The sequence below is a fragment of the Sinohyriopsis cumingii genome, chromosome 13 (assembly GCF_028554795.1).
Source record: "Sinohyriopsis cumingii isolate HCF-2022 chromosome 13, ASM2855479v2, whole genome shotgun sequence".
NCBI lineage: Eukaryota > Metazoa > Mollusca > Bivalvia > Unionida > Unionidae > Sinohyriopsis > Sinohyriopsis cumingii.
The window spans coordinates 56,261,282-56,276,173 of record NC_142973.1 but is presented as its reverse complement, the minus strand read 5'-3'; the positions used below and the strand labels follow the sequence as shown (position 1 = coordinate 56,276,173).

The following is a 14,892-nucleotide window of genomic DNA, read 5'->3' as shown; positions in this document are numbered from 1 at the left end:
TTTGCCACAATACAATATCTTACGAATAGAGCACAATTTTTCGTTTGTTTGTTTTGAGTTTGACGATAAATAGGCTCAATTTTTATTTTGGCGTGTACCATTGGCACATAGACGCATGCTGATCGCAGACCCAAAGGATAAAACGGGACTGATGCCATTGCTTCGTATTTTTAGTAGGGCCTTTCTGTCCAAATAAAAGCGTCATACTCGTTATCGGTCGACACAAAGCCTTGGTCATAGACTGATTTACAACATCAATAACAAATTCTACCAATTTTCAAAGTCCGTGGAAAGCAAACTTGAACCATGAGATAGCTTATCGTGAATGGAACATTTATCCTGGTTTTGTACATTTGGACATTGAAAGCTTTAGGCAGTCTATCTCATTTTATCTGCTCAATATTAGTGTGGATTTCTTATTGTCGACAGCTCTCTACAGGTGCCATGGAAATTTCCAGCCCTAAAATTGAATTCTGGTGTATCGAACAGACATGTTTAACTCACTCGGACACGTTAAGGGTGTTATAGTCATTCCCTTACAGACATTGAGCTAACGTGTGTTGACTCAAACATACCGAGACGTAAAGGCGAAAGATAACTAACTAGCTAGCGTACAAATGTGGCAGGTTTATATTAAATTTTGTTTATTTGCACGATTTAATAAAGCCGGTTGTAACAGATTTGTGTGGAAGTCACAGGAAAGATTACAATATTAGAGGCCTAATTCGCTTTTTTCTTGAAAATTTCTGTTTTGATATCGAAGATAACGCGTACAAGTAGGGTCGCAACATGGAAAAGTAGTGTGGGTATTTAAGTTAGATATCCCCACTTGTTTAAAGTGTGGATATTTAAGTTAGATATCCCCACTTGTTTAAAGTGTGGGTATTTAAGTTAGATATCCCCACTTGTTTAAGCTATAGCATAATCAGAAGAAAGAATTTTGCGAAGCACGTTCTTAAAATAAAAGAACATTGGTCACTGTGACCCAGATTCCACATCACTGCTGCGGAAAACGGAAGATGCTTTGTACCGAATCGTGTTGAATTTAGGCAAACGAAGATCAGAGTTAGAATTGGGTACAACATGTTTTCAATTACAATGTACGGGTTAAGTCAATAATTAAAAATTTGCCAATTTAATTTCAGAAAAAAATTAAGGGATTACCGGCTTTTTACTCTGGGAAAATTTCAGCTAACTGAGAGTACCGATAATTTTTTAGAAAATAAAATTAAAAGTTCCAATAAAATTGTTTTTCTTACCTCTACACTTAATATGTTACAAAGTACTATGTCCGAGTACGTCATTCCTATCAGAAGAAAGTATTTATATCTAAAAACAAATACAAAACTGTAAAGTCCTATTTGTATTTTAACCTATTAGGCAAGATGAAAATATTAACCATCGATTCTCCTAACAAAATTATACCGAAGAGTTTCATTGTTTTTCTTTTATACTGCGCCAACTGTCTCAAATGCTTCCTCATACACAGCCTATGCTCAGTGAAGTAGCGGGGGTATGTACAGGCCGATGTCGGCCCAAAATGCCAAATAAACAACTATTTTTATTGAAAGCGGGACCCAGAATTAAGTTTTGCAAGGAGTGGGTGGGCAGAATTTCTAACTGTGCTGAAAGTTCAACTACCGCTGAGTCTGCAGCATTCGCCGGTGAATTTTATTCTACGAGTGCTCTTTCTAATACAACCACAATATTAACTTTCTTAAATATAATTAGTGTCACCAAGGTGCTTGTGTTTTTTTTTTCTGCTATTATAATGAAAGAATAAGAAGAATTGTCATAACTTCTACTAGTACTTGTTGTGGCTTTAACGCCAGTTTTCAGCACAGATAGGCTTTCCATGATGGCCAGTATAACTGGTAGAGGAAGAACCCGGGAAAATCCCGGTATGAAACTCACACCCAACGGAAAGTTACTGGAAAACTTTCTCACATACTACCTTGGCCGAGCGTGAGACTCGAACCTACGCAGAGGTGAAATGGCGGTGATCGGTAAAGCTGGCGCTTTAGACCAATCGGCCGCCCGGGGCCCCCTAGTAGTAGTAGTAGTAGTAGTGGTAGTAGTATCGCTGTAAATGGTAATACTACACTGACTATTAGACCACTGAAACAACTACTACTACTGATATGTGTTACTTTAGCTCTTCACGATACTGAACTGATACTATCTTTTCTAGAATGCTAATATTGCTCGTATTTTGTTATTCTTCAACATTTACTCTAGACGTCTTAATCTAATGTAACTGCCACCACAACACATGTCTTTCATGTTAGTTTTATTTACACGAGGAATCGGGTATACAAAATTACCCTTTTTACATTAAACCACTGTTGGCTAACATAATGACCGCAAGAGCTACGATTCCGCAGTCGCGAAGTAGCGAGAAAACTGAGGGCAATAAACCAGAGTAGCGACGTTGTCTCCTTTCGACGCAACTCAGCTCTGTAAGCCCATTTGAGTATGTCCCCTTCTGTTATCTGGGTAGCGAAATGTATACCCAATCTCGTAAAGTCTCTGTGATCCCGAGAAGATAAAACATTTCTGGTGAAGATATCAATCTGACACGAGATTATGAGATGGAGTTGTACATATTGTAGATCATTACAACGTAAAATCATGTACAAGGAAACACAATTTCATATATATATATATATATATATATATATATATATATATATATATATATATAACTGTAAAATATAGGAGTTTAGAGGAAGTTTCAAAGTGAAATGAAAACAACGAAAGAAATCTTCGTCCATTACATGATGATACACAGCAGAAAACTGTATTGTAAGTGCAGGTGTCCACGATCTCCGTCTAGTTAGTATTCCCAATGTGTTTATCGATACTAGTTGGCACACGATGATACTAGTTTACTGTCAATACTAGTTGGCACATGGACAGTACTAGTTGAAACATTATGATACTAGTTATCTATCACTACTAGTTGGCACATGATGATACAAGTTATCTGTCAATACTAGTTGACACATGAGGATACTAGTTATATGTGAGTACTAGTTGACACATTATGATACTAGTTATATGTCAGTACTAGTAGACACGTGAGGATACTAGTTATTTGTCAGTACTAGTTGACACATTATGATACTAGTTATCTGTCAATACTAGTTGGCACATGATGATACAAGTTATCTGTCAATACTAGTTGACACATGAGGATACTAGTTATATGTCAGTACTAGTTGACACATTATGATACTAGTTATCTGTCAGTACTAGTTGACACATTATGATACTAGTTATATGTCAGTACTAGTAGACACGTGAGGATACTAGTCATTTGTCAGTACTAGTTGACACATTATGATACTAGTTATCTGTCAGTACTAGTTGACACATTATGATACTAGTTATCTGTCAGTACTAGTAGACACGTGAGGATACTAGTTATATGTCAGTACTAGTAGACACATGAGGATGCTAGTTATATGTCAGTGCTAGTTGACACATTATGATACTAGTTATATGTCAGTACTAGTAGACACATGAGGATACTAGTTATATGTCAGTATTAGTTGACACATAAGGATAGTAGCTAGCAGTCAACAGCTTGAGAATTAAGATACTTGCACACGATTATATTCCAATTCAAGCAGATACCCTTTGCTCTATTTGCAGTTATTCGTCGAGGAAATAATGTGCTGCGCATGTGCGAAAATTTGTGGCTCAGTAGTCACTTACATGTCAATGAAAAGCAAAAAGGAAATACAAAACGTTTAAGCTTAGGATAACTTGAGACAGACTTCCTTGTTTAACTTCTTAATTCGTCATTTAAAAAAAATTATTGACCTTAATTGTACCCGAATTAGCTTGATTTGATGCTTTCATCCATGTTTTTTTTATGGAATTCTCGTTTATTTTTCACTTGATATCAAATACTAAGATTTGCTGGGCTTCTATGTTCAAACGTCATCAATGACATAAGATTCCTTTGTTGATTTCCGTTAATTTTGCTTCCCATTGTCTTGTCCGTGAACTAACCCACCTTATTTTCTCGAAATAAACATGACGGTAATTTGAATCGACTTTAGAACCTTGACAGAAACTTTTTTTTATGTCAGAAGCTTAGCATCTTCACTAGATTACGATATCTAGCCCCAGTATACCTTATACTTTTCTTTTGAAACATCTATGTCAGATTTTCAGATATACGTGCCTTTTCTTGTGTAATTTAAGTCTTAGAAAGAAAAGAATATTTAACAAATGAAGTTTAAATCACTCACACGTGGACATGTGATGACTTCTCTAAGTTAACCTCTTCAATTTGATCCTCAAATTTCAACATTTTATCCCTGTTGTTTATGTAAGGTTTTAAGAATGATTTTGCCCATAAATTGCACATCTTATTTATGGAATGCATAGGAAAAAGCGTACGAATTAATTAATATTAAATTGCCTTTTATGACCGTTAAATATTTTGTAGCCCCTTAAAATTTACTTTTAATTTTGAGCAGAAGTTTCACTTTTGTGCAGGCACTTAAATGGCGGAAATATAAACTGGTTTATATATGTTTCACGTTTAAAACCATAACTTAAAACGAGTTTTATTTTTAAAACCAGTCCGAACTTCTGACCTAACCTCCATGACTATCCAACACCAGCCTTAAGTGAAAACATGAAAGTCTGCCTGTCTACATTTTTTTTAAATAGCGTAATCCTAAATACGAATCAACAATAGAGAACATGCCACAAAGTTTCTTTTCATGTTAGTCACAGTTGTATTGTATTATCTAGTTATCATTGTTAAGCATCGTTTAACTAGGCTTTACTTCAAAAACGGGAGATCCTTTAGCACTCATCGTTATATATGGAGTACGTTGTATCTATTACGGGTAGACGTCTCGTACAGATAGGTTTTTTGATTGTATTATCTCCTGCTGATTTCACATTCAAGCTCTATAGTGAAAACTAAGTGATGATGCAATGTATAGAGATTTCATCGTCGGTGTGTTATATAAAACTGCTAAGCAATGAAAAGAGAACTGTGTTGATATCAAAATATAGTGCGGAACAATTCTTTACTTCCATTTCTCCAGATCAAACTTTCGTGATGATTGAAATACATGTGAAATTAAAAAATGATAACATCGCAACTGTTAGAAACGTTTGTGTGTACAAAAAGATATTTTCGTCCGTTAAAAAATCAACGATTGTTTACCATCATTTCTGTGTTCTATTCGTCAATGAAGCACACACCGGACACAGTTTTACTGTGTTCTTCTCACCACACCTTAGCAGAAATCCTTGTTTAAATAGACTGTCTCGCTGCCCCCAATACAAGAAGCTTCAAACGGCTTACTATCAAAGGAAACCATCTAACCTCTCTTGCCTAGGCTTACGACGAAATAGCCACGGGTTTATCTTTTAAATTAAAAGGGTTTACTCTAATCACCGGTCTTGTTTATGTGTTTGATAAATTCGGAGAGCCATATGTTGCATAAATATAGTCTGCGTCTAAAGAAAAAGGGGACTTTAAACCCCCGAATTAAGGGTAAGTCAAAGATTGATGTGGTTTTATTTTGGGTAAAGGGTCTATTTTAAGCATAAAGCATGTTATAAAGGAAGAAAAGTTAGCTTATTTCTTTTAATTTCGGGGTGGGTGGGTGAGGGTTCTCCCAGCACAACTTATATATAACACTGTAAAAAGTTCACAAAACATGGCAGTGCTACGTATAACTTGTTGTCTACGTTTTTTTTAAACAGTTGCTAAGAAAGGATAATTCCGAAGAGTTTAACACATAATTGATAGACCCACCTCCCAATTTATTATGATACATTTTGTCATGGAAGATCACCCACATTATGTGCTGAATTTGAAAGCTGTAATAGTACTCAAAATGGTAAGTAAGGAAATAACGCTAATCCAACATTTTATGAATACACATCCTCCCGCTCTAGTGGAAATATAGATATTCATGTTTACAAAAGGATGCAAGTAGTTAAGAGGTTGATTCCGTTTATACGGCCAAAATGGAGACAACAAAATTGCCTTGATATCAGACTCTTAAAAAAAAGATTTTCTCTTTTCATCCAGTACTTTTCGTGCAAACCAACAAACCAGCTAAAGAATAAAAAGTTACTGAACTTTATTTATCCAAGAATAATTAATGCATCCATCATTTGACATATGTTCCGAATAATAGTTTAATTTATTTTGTCTCTGAATAAAAAGACACAAGTTGCTGACATTACCTTTATCGACGATCCAAATTTCAGAGTAGAGAACCAATACGACCAATATAATCAAATGAGTGCTACTAAAAGCCTCTTTTTCGCTGGATGCAGTAGACACAGTATGGCCATTGGCACATATCTCATTAAATTTTATTTAAGGTTCGGCCATTGACACATATCTCATGAAATTAAAGGAAAGGCAAGGCCAGGTGCACATATCTCATTAAACATGTCTATAAAGACGCAAGATGTTATCGGTCATGTCCACACACGTTTATCGAAAACAGTGCAGGTATTCAAGATTAGTAGATAAAGAATCTTCAAAACTGTTTTCCCACAGAAAAATGGACACGAGATAAATAGACAGGAAAATAAAGAAACGGACATGGATGATAAAAGGGTTATGTGGGGGAAAAACTCCCCATCTATGACACGACCAATTAACTCAATTAACAACCCCAAATTAATCTTCCTAAAATCAAATATAAATGTAGCTGACCCCCTCCCCCCCCCCGCCACACCTCTTCTCTAACACCACCCCACTTACTGACTGTCACGTTAGGCTCTATAAGAACACACTTTATAGTTGAACTAGTTTGTGTTTAACAATTGATATTTTTTTATAAAATAGGAAATGCGATGTGGGGATGGGACGGGGAGGGGTGAGGCTGCTTGCTCAAAATTTTCTAATGGGCAACGCCATGGATGGCATTGCATCAAAGTGAGTTCAATCTGGATATCATTTCAAAATTTATTTCGAAATCTCTAACAATTTTCACTCAACTATTAAACTCACATGAGAGTCAACGAGCAAGTCAAACGTATATCTGGATACCCAGTCTCTCTTTCGGATAAAGGACAGAAACCGACTGTATGGCAAGCCAACCGATTATTTTCAATACTCACTTCCAATCGCCGTTTGTGTTCGAATCAAGTACATCTGTTCGGACCCCAAAAGTATGTATGTTGTGTGGCAAACTTTATTATATAGAGAATTATATATTTCTTTATAGGTGATCGAACCTCCTTTGTTCTGTGTTTGAGGTTTTGGTTTTTTCCTCCTCTTTTGCTATTGATAATATGGTTGGGGTAAACTTACTTCATCTTCATTACAACTCGCGTTTCTGTTTTCCCTATTTAACTTTCTTGCTCGTGTTTTCGTCTCGCATTAGGAACGATAATGCTCAATCTACAATGACAGGAATAATTAACAATTGTTGAGCATTTTCTATGGAAAATGTTTAATTTCTTTAATTAAAAGCACTTAGACCTATGACAGGAAAAAAGTTTAAATCTGTTGAAAGTATTAAATAATTATGCAAATGAGTAGGTAACAATCATTTTCATTCAAAAGTGTGCATGCCAATGATTCTAATTCTAGAAATGACTTGAATCTAAAAACATTTCATATTTCTTCTCAGGTGCATCTCTAGAAGTGTTATATTTTCTCCAGACACACACATTAATATATTAGAAGTACCAATATAAGCGCGCGCGCGTGTGTGTGTGTGTGTGTGTGTGTGTGGTTCCTTCTTCAAAAGTAATGTAGGTTAAGTATGAAAAAATTACCAGCTATTATTATTATTATTATTATTATTATTGCTATTATTATTATTGCTCTTATTATTATTATTATTATTATTATCGGTTTTTTTTATAAGTAATTCTAGTTTGTGTAATTATCAGAACAGTTTGCTGTTCTAAATTTCTCTGTATAAGTTTACTCAGTCTTTAATTCTCAGAAAAGACATTCTAGTTATTTATGATGCAAATGGATGACAAAACAATTTTTTTTTTTTAAATTTCGACGACGCTCCTTTTTATCTGCCCTCGAACGCTTATCATATCTGTCAGTGCCTTTATTTTCTTTACTTTGAGGGTTTCCGTTCGAATTTCGACAATTCTTTAAGATGCCTTATTTTTCACGTTTTCTTTCTACATTCTGTTTTTTCATTTGGTATCATGTAAACGTTTGTCTGGTATTTGTGATAAGCGCCTGTTTTATTTTGTAATCTTTCCCGTTACCATGACACAAAGACTGGCTTTCCTTGTCATATATATATATATATATATATATATATATATATATATATATATATATATATATATATATATATATATATATATATATATATATATATATATATATATATATATATATATATTACAACAAAGAATATGATGATGTCATCAATTGTTCTACAGTTGGCAGGAGCTTAATTGGACCCAGAGTTTCTATAAAAGGCAACATTTTAACTGGAACTTTGACAAATGGATTTGACTAAAACGGAAGCTAAAAAACAGCATAGTCTTAGCTTTTAACCCTCGACCTTGCTATCATTAGTTCTGAATAGTTTCACAACGCAGTCAGTCAAAAATGTTTGCGTTTTCCATTGCACCTAGGTATCTTGAACCGTAACGTGCAATTCTTTTCACGTAGGGAGCGAATTACTTAAAGTGTGTTCATTTATTCGGTTGCCTATTATGACCTCACCTAAAACGAACTCGTGACATGTCAGTTGCACAGCTAACTTATATAACCCTGGTTTTTAGCTTTGCTTATAATTTTGTCAACAGCGTGATCTGTATGCAGCTTCTGTTTGTTCTGACTGCATTCATGGGAGTTGTTTTTATAAGAAAAGTGAATAAGAACTTGATTTGTGCTTAGCTCACTGACCACTAGCAAGTATATAAGGAATTATCTAAGTCTCTTCCAAAAATTGATGGTGACACGTTTAGTACATATCGTAAAACAAATCCATCGCATATATAAACATTCGATAAATATTATATATATTTTCCCATGCACATTCATACATGTATATTTACAAGATCATACATACATACATACATACATACATACATACATACATGCATGCATACGCATGTATAGACAATACACGCACAGAAACATACATACTGGCATTCATGTATACCTGGAGTGTCTATACTAAGTAAGCATGCAACACATTAATGAGTGACCTGTAAGGTACACCAAAATATCGTTGTTTAATGACAATCTCTTTGAGGAGAATGGAGATAAGATGGATCGAATAGTAAGCTAAAAAAAAAATAATCATGCTTAATAACCAACTGTATTATTTATCGTTCAATTAGCCGTAGTTTTCATCATATTTTTACGTTTAATGGATCTATAAATATAATTTCCCAGATTTACAGCCACGGTATATTTTGTGGAATTTAGCAATTTAATAAATTTCAACATTCTTTGGTATTTCGCAAAATATTAGCTTATGTACTTCTATCTTAGCGGTAAACATCTTCCAGCACGTTGCAAAAATTACAAATTCTTCGATCTAATAGGGTTCAATGTGGTCTCTTCCGCCTCAATGATTTAATATGTAAAGTATGGACATATCCTTGTTTTGTAAAGGGCTTTTCTAAAACTTGCCACTGTTATATATCCAAAAGTCTCCTTATATCCAAATATTACGACAAATTTATGTGAAATCTAACTCGTGAAGATTCTGTGCTTCCTGAATAAACTCGTCAGATAACCGTTGTTTGACTAAATATAAGAAAGTCTTTTGTTACCAACATATTGATTTATCCACGCTACCTCCAGACCGAGACTATTTCATAAATAAATCCCGGACTTATGATGTACAATTTTCGTTTACAGGACAGAATATATATATATATATATATATATATATATATATATATATATATATATATATATATATATATATATATATATATATATATATATATATATATATATATATATATATATATATTGATCTGTAAAGGTATCCTCCACAGTTCATCACATACAAAATCATTTTGGGCAGATTTTTTTACCCTAGGAAGATTTTTTGCAACAATTTAAATGCGACCGTGCAACGGCAATTTCGGGGCCCCGAGTGGCCGAGTGGTCTAAAGCGCTGTCCGTTACGGATCACTGCCATCTCACCTCTGTCTGCGTGGGTTCGAGTCTCGGATTCGGCTAAAGAGAGTATGTGAGAAATCTTGCCAGTAGCTTCTCGAGGGTCGGTGGTTCTTTCCGGGGATTTCCCGGGTTCTTCCTCCAACATTAATACTGGCCGCCATGTATAGCCTATCGTGTGCTGAAAAATGGCGTTAAACCCTACAACAACAACAACAGCAACAGCAATTTCCTTTAATGAATATACATTCCTCTCATCGATAATTAATAATCGATAATTGATAATTGATGAACTTATTGTGTCAGAAGTGTCACATTTTACCGTCGGGGCACATTTCCATATTGTTATAAATATTTAACTATTGTGAATAATGATTTTAACTTTTGTGCTATCAAAGTTCGTTGTGCGGGTAGGAAGGAACACCCCTGTTGTAAATAAGAAATACAAACTTATTGACAAACCCTAACTCTAATCTTTAAAAAAAAAAAACAACTAAAGTCTCATCTGCTATTCTTCCATTATCAAGGCAAATTATAATTTTTGGTTGTGTTTGTATTAACTTTAAGGTGCCACTTATCACAATGTGTACTCAGAGAACACAGTCCCTTTTGAAGACCCGTTTTTGACTCGGGAAAGATTGCCAGGTCATATGCGTATAAAATCATAAACAGCAGTAGCATACCCGAGTTTTACACCCTGAACACCACTGTTAATAAATTTATCTTCATTGCCATTTATAACATGGAAAATAAGAAGGCGACAGGCATTCCCCTTGACGCACGCCAGTTACAAATTCAAATTCTTCCGAAAAGTTAGTATTGAATCGCACTCTACTTTTAACAGTTTCTTGCACTGAATATAGAGTACTAAATATTTTACCTGTATCCTATTCCTAACTCAAGTTATTTATTCCATATATCCCTTTTGATAGATTCAAACGCGTTAGCCAAAAATAAAAACAGCATTTTTTTTACCTGAATCAATTTAAGGAATTATCAATCCATGTAATGTAAAAATGTTATCAGTCATGGACATATTTTTCCAAAACCCAACGTGACCTTCAACATATACCTAATGATCATCAACTCAGTTAACATGTCCGTTATTTAAAATCCAAGTTAACAATATACTCATGACACTCAAAAAGGCGATGACTGACGTTATTTACAGAATCTTGCTTATGAATACGTATACGAATACCCTCAGACCAAATGTCTGGAAATTAACCAGTATTGCAAATAACATTAAAAATATTGAGTAAAAACGGCTGGAGGGCATACTTGTCACATACCACACGTTCATTGAATAGATTATCAGGGCCATTGTTTTTACCGTTCTTTAACTCCTTAAATTCTCTCTTCAATTCTCCTTTGGAAAAAACAACATATAATTCATCAAATATAATTTGCAAGTAACCCTGTACGTAATCATTATATAAATCTATTTCTTCATCATTTGCACTATAAAAGTCGGTCGTCATGTATACTGGTAAAACTTAAAAATGGTTTCAAATTCATTTATTGACAGATCAGGTATTTGTTTAGTAACAATCCCCGAATAAAGTTGCCAATATTCCTGCTACGAGTTTCAAAAGTTTATTCGTTCGGCCATCTGTAAATCTTCCCTGACATGCTTAAATATGTGCCTTATCTCGCTTCTGGACAAAACAATTCTATTTTCTTCGGACTAATGTGTTCTGTATACATTTCGACATTTATAAAAGTCTCTTCGTTTGCTAGTACGTCAAATCAAGATGGACTCGAAATAGAATGTCTACGCTTATGAATATATTCGGTCATTTGAAGTTTTCCACCATTTGCTACCTAACTTATTACCTCTGAGAATTTTACAATCTATTCATTAATAGTTATATGATTTACATTAGTATTAAACATTTTTTCCCCTGTATTTCATCTTTATTCTCTCTGGCTGATTGGTGGAGGCTTAATTTATCAATAAACGCAATAATAACATCAGGCTTCTAATTATATCTTGATTCAAAAGAACTAATGCATTTGTCAGAAGTACTAAAATATTTTTTTTAAAATTTCTTACTAAAACCTATAGCGCAATGATAAGAATAAGAACTCAGTTAAATAAATAATCTTCAACAGTTGGATTAATATCCAGTATTAAAATTTTGGGGGTAAACTGACATAAATACATTTATATTCAGTTATAGACGCGTACCAATCACTTTGCCACTGCATCATGTATTTATATACACGTACCAATTACGTTTCCATTGCATGATGGTTTTATATACACGTACCATTTCCATTGCATTATGCATGTATATACACGTACCAAGCACTTTGCCATTGCATCATGCATTTATATACACGTACCAAGCACTTTGCCATTGCATCATGCATTTATATACACGTACCAAGCACTTTGCCATTGGATCATGTATTTATATACACGTACCAAGCACTTTGCCATTGGATCATGTATTTATATACACGTACCAAGCACTTTGCCATTGTAGCATGTATTTATGTACACGTACCAAGCACTTTGCCATTGTATCATGTATTTATGTACACGTACCAAGCACTTTGCCATTGCATCATGTATTTATATACACGTACCAAGCACTTTGCCATTGCATCATGTATTTATGTACACGTACCAAGCACTTTGCCATTGCATCATATATTTATGTACACGTACCAAGCACTTTGCCATTGCATCATGTATTTATGTACACGTACCAAGCACATTGCCATTGCATCATGTATTTATATACACGTACCAAGCACTTTGCCATTGCATCATGTATTTATGTACACGTACCAAGCACATTGCCATTGCATCATGTATTTATGTACACGTACCAAGCACTTTGCCATTGCATCATATATTTATGTACACGTACCAAGCACTTTGCCATTGCATCATGTATTTATGTACACGTACCAAGCACATTGCCATTGCATCATGTATTTATGTACACGTACCAAGCACTTTGCCATTGCATCATGTATTTATATACACGTACCAAGCACTTTGCCATTGCATCATGTATTTATATACACGTACCAAGCACTTTGCCATTGCATCATGCATTTATATACACGTACCAAGCACTTTGCCATTGGATCATGCATTTATATACACGTACCAAGCACTTTGCCATTGTAGCATGTATTTATGTACACGTACCAAGCACTTTGCCATTGTATCATGTATTTATGTACACGTACCAAGCACTTTGCCATTGCATCATGTATTTATATACACGTACCAAGCACTTTGCCATTGCATCATGCATTTATATACACGTACCAAGCACTTTGCCATTGCATCATGTATTTATGTACACAATGAATTAGTTTTCTTCTGCAACAGAACTACGTTTGCATAACTTCTATCGAGCTACTATTTTGTAGTGATGTAACGAAATTTTGAGGATTGTTTTTATTTTAAATTTTAATCCGTAACAAAAATAGATACTCCACTCATAGCACCAATTTAAGTGCGCAAAAAGGATAAATTTTGCAATACAGCGAAAATTTATACCCAACAAAAAGAGGAAAAAAGAATTTACAGTTTCTGGATTGCTTCTTTATCAAAATAGAATTTTATCTTCATTTTGTAATACCACGAAAATTTGATGCCCACCAAATTAGAGGGAAATAATTGACAGTTTCTGGATTGCTTCCTTATCAAATAGAATCTGATTTTCACTTTTTAAAACCACGAAAATTGGATGCCCACCAAACAAGAGGAAAAAAGAACTGACAGTTCTTGGATTGCATCCTTATCAAATAGAAATTGATCTTCACTGTGCAAGGTTTCATGCAGGCTTTCTCTTTACAGTATTCCTGAGAAGTTTTCCATCCGAAAATTGATCAGAAAAATTATACTAATCCATGTTAATCCGTCCATATTTAAATATCGTTAATGTTAAATTGATATGCATGCATCATCAGATATTTGTCTGGCCTAATTTTAAGTTTCAAATACGTCTTTGAGCTAGAAAAGATGACGTTGGTGTAAGATAACTGTTATTCACTACTTACATATGTCCGTAACTTCTAATAGTATCCAAAAGAATTCTTCTTCATTTTGTATTATTTTCCTTGTCATTTAATCTTTATCATAGATCATCCATTTCTGCCACATCCTCTTAAGATCTTTGTATTAATTTCTCATAAGAGTGAACACTTCTCACCTCCTTGCATCTTAAGGGCCTTCCAAAGTGTTCTTGCTGTTCCGTTTATTCTAGCGTCTTCATAGCAAGTCCAACTCGCTGTACGGATTATTCTAGCGTCTACATAGCGATTCCCACTCGCTATTCCGTCTATTCTAGACTCTTCATAGCGAGTCCCACTCGCTGTTTCGTTTATTCTAGCGCCTTAAAAGCGAGTCCCACTCACTGTTTCGTTTATTCTAGCGTCTTCATAGCGAGTCCCACTCGCTGTTCCGTCTATTCCAGCGTCTTCATAGCGAGTCCCACTCGCTGTTCCGTTTATTCTAGTGTCTTCATAGCGAGTCCCACTCGCTGTTCCGTTTATTCTAGCGTCTTCATAGCGAGTCTCACTCGCTGTTCCGTTTCTTCTAGCGTCTTCATAACGAGTTCGCTGTTCCGTTTATTCTAGCATCTTCAAAACGTATCCTTCAGGCTGTTAAATGTATCATAGTGTCTTCTGGAACAACCCCTAACAGTGCTGATTGCTCCAAGTTAGTGCACCTATCTCATTTGGTACGATCTCTGAGTGTCTAGAACCATCTCAAATGATACGATCTCTGAGTGTCCAGA

General features: G+C 34.8%; 1 protein-coding gene across 1 annotated transcript in view; it reads left to right on the top strand.

Moving 5' to 3' along the window:
* Positions 1 to 14,892, top strand: part of LOC149785621 (DNA-binding protein RFX6-like) — a 93,762-nt gene that overhangs the window by 28,590 nt on the left and 50,280 nt on the right. The gene's annotated exons all lie outside the window — the stretch shown is intronic.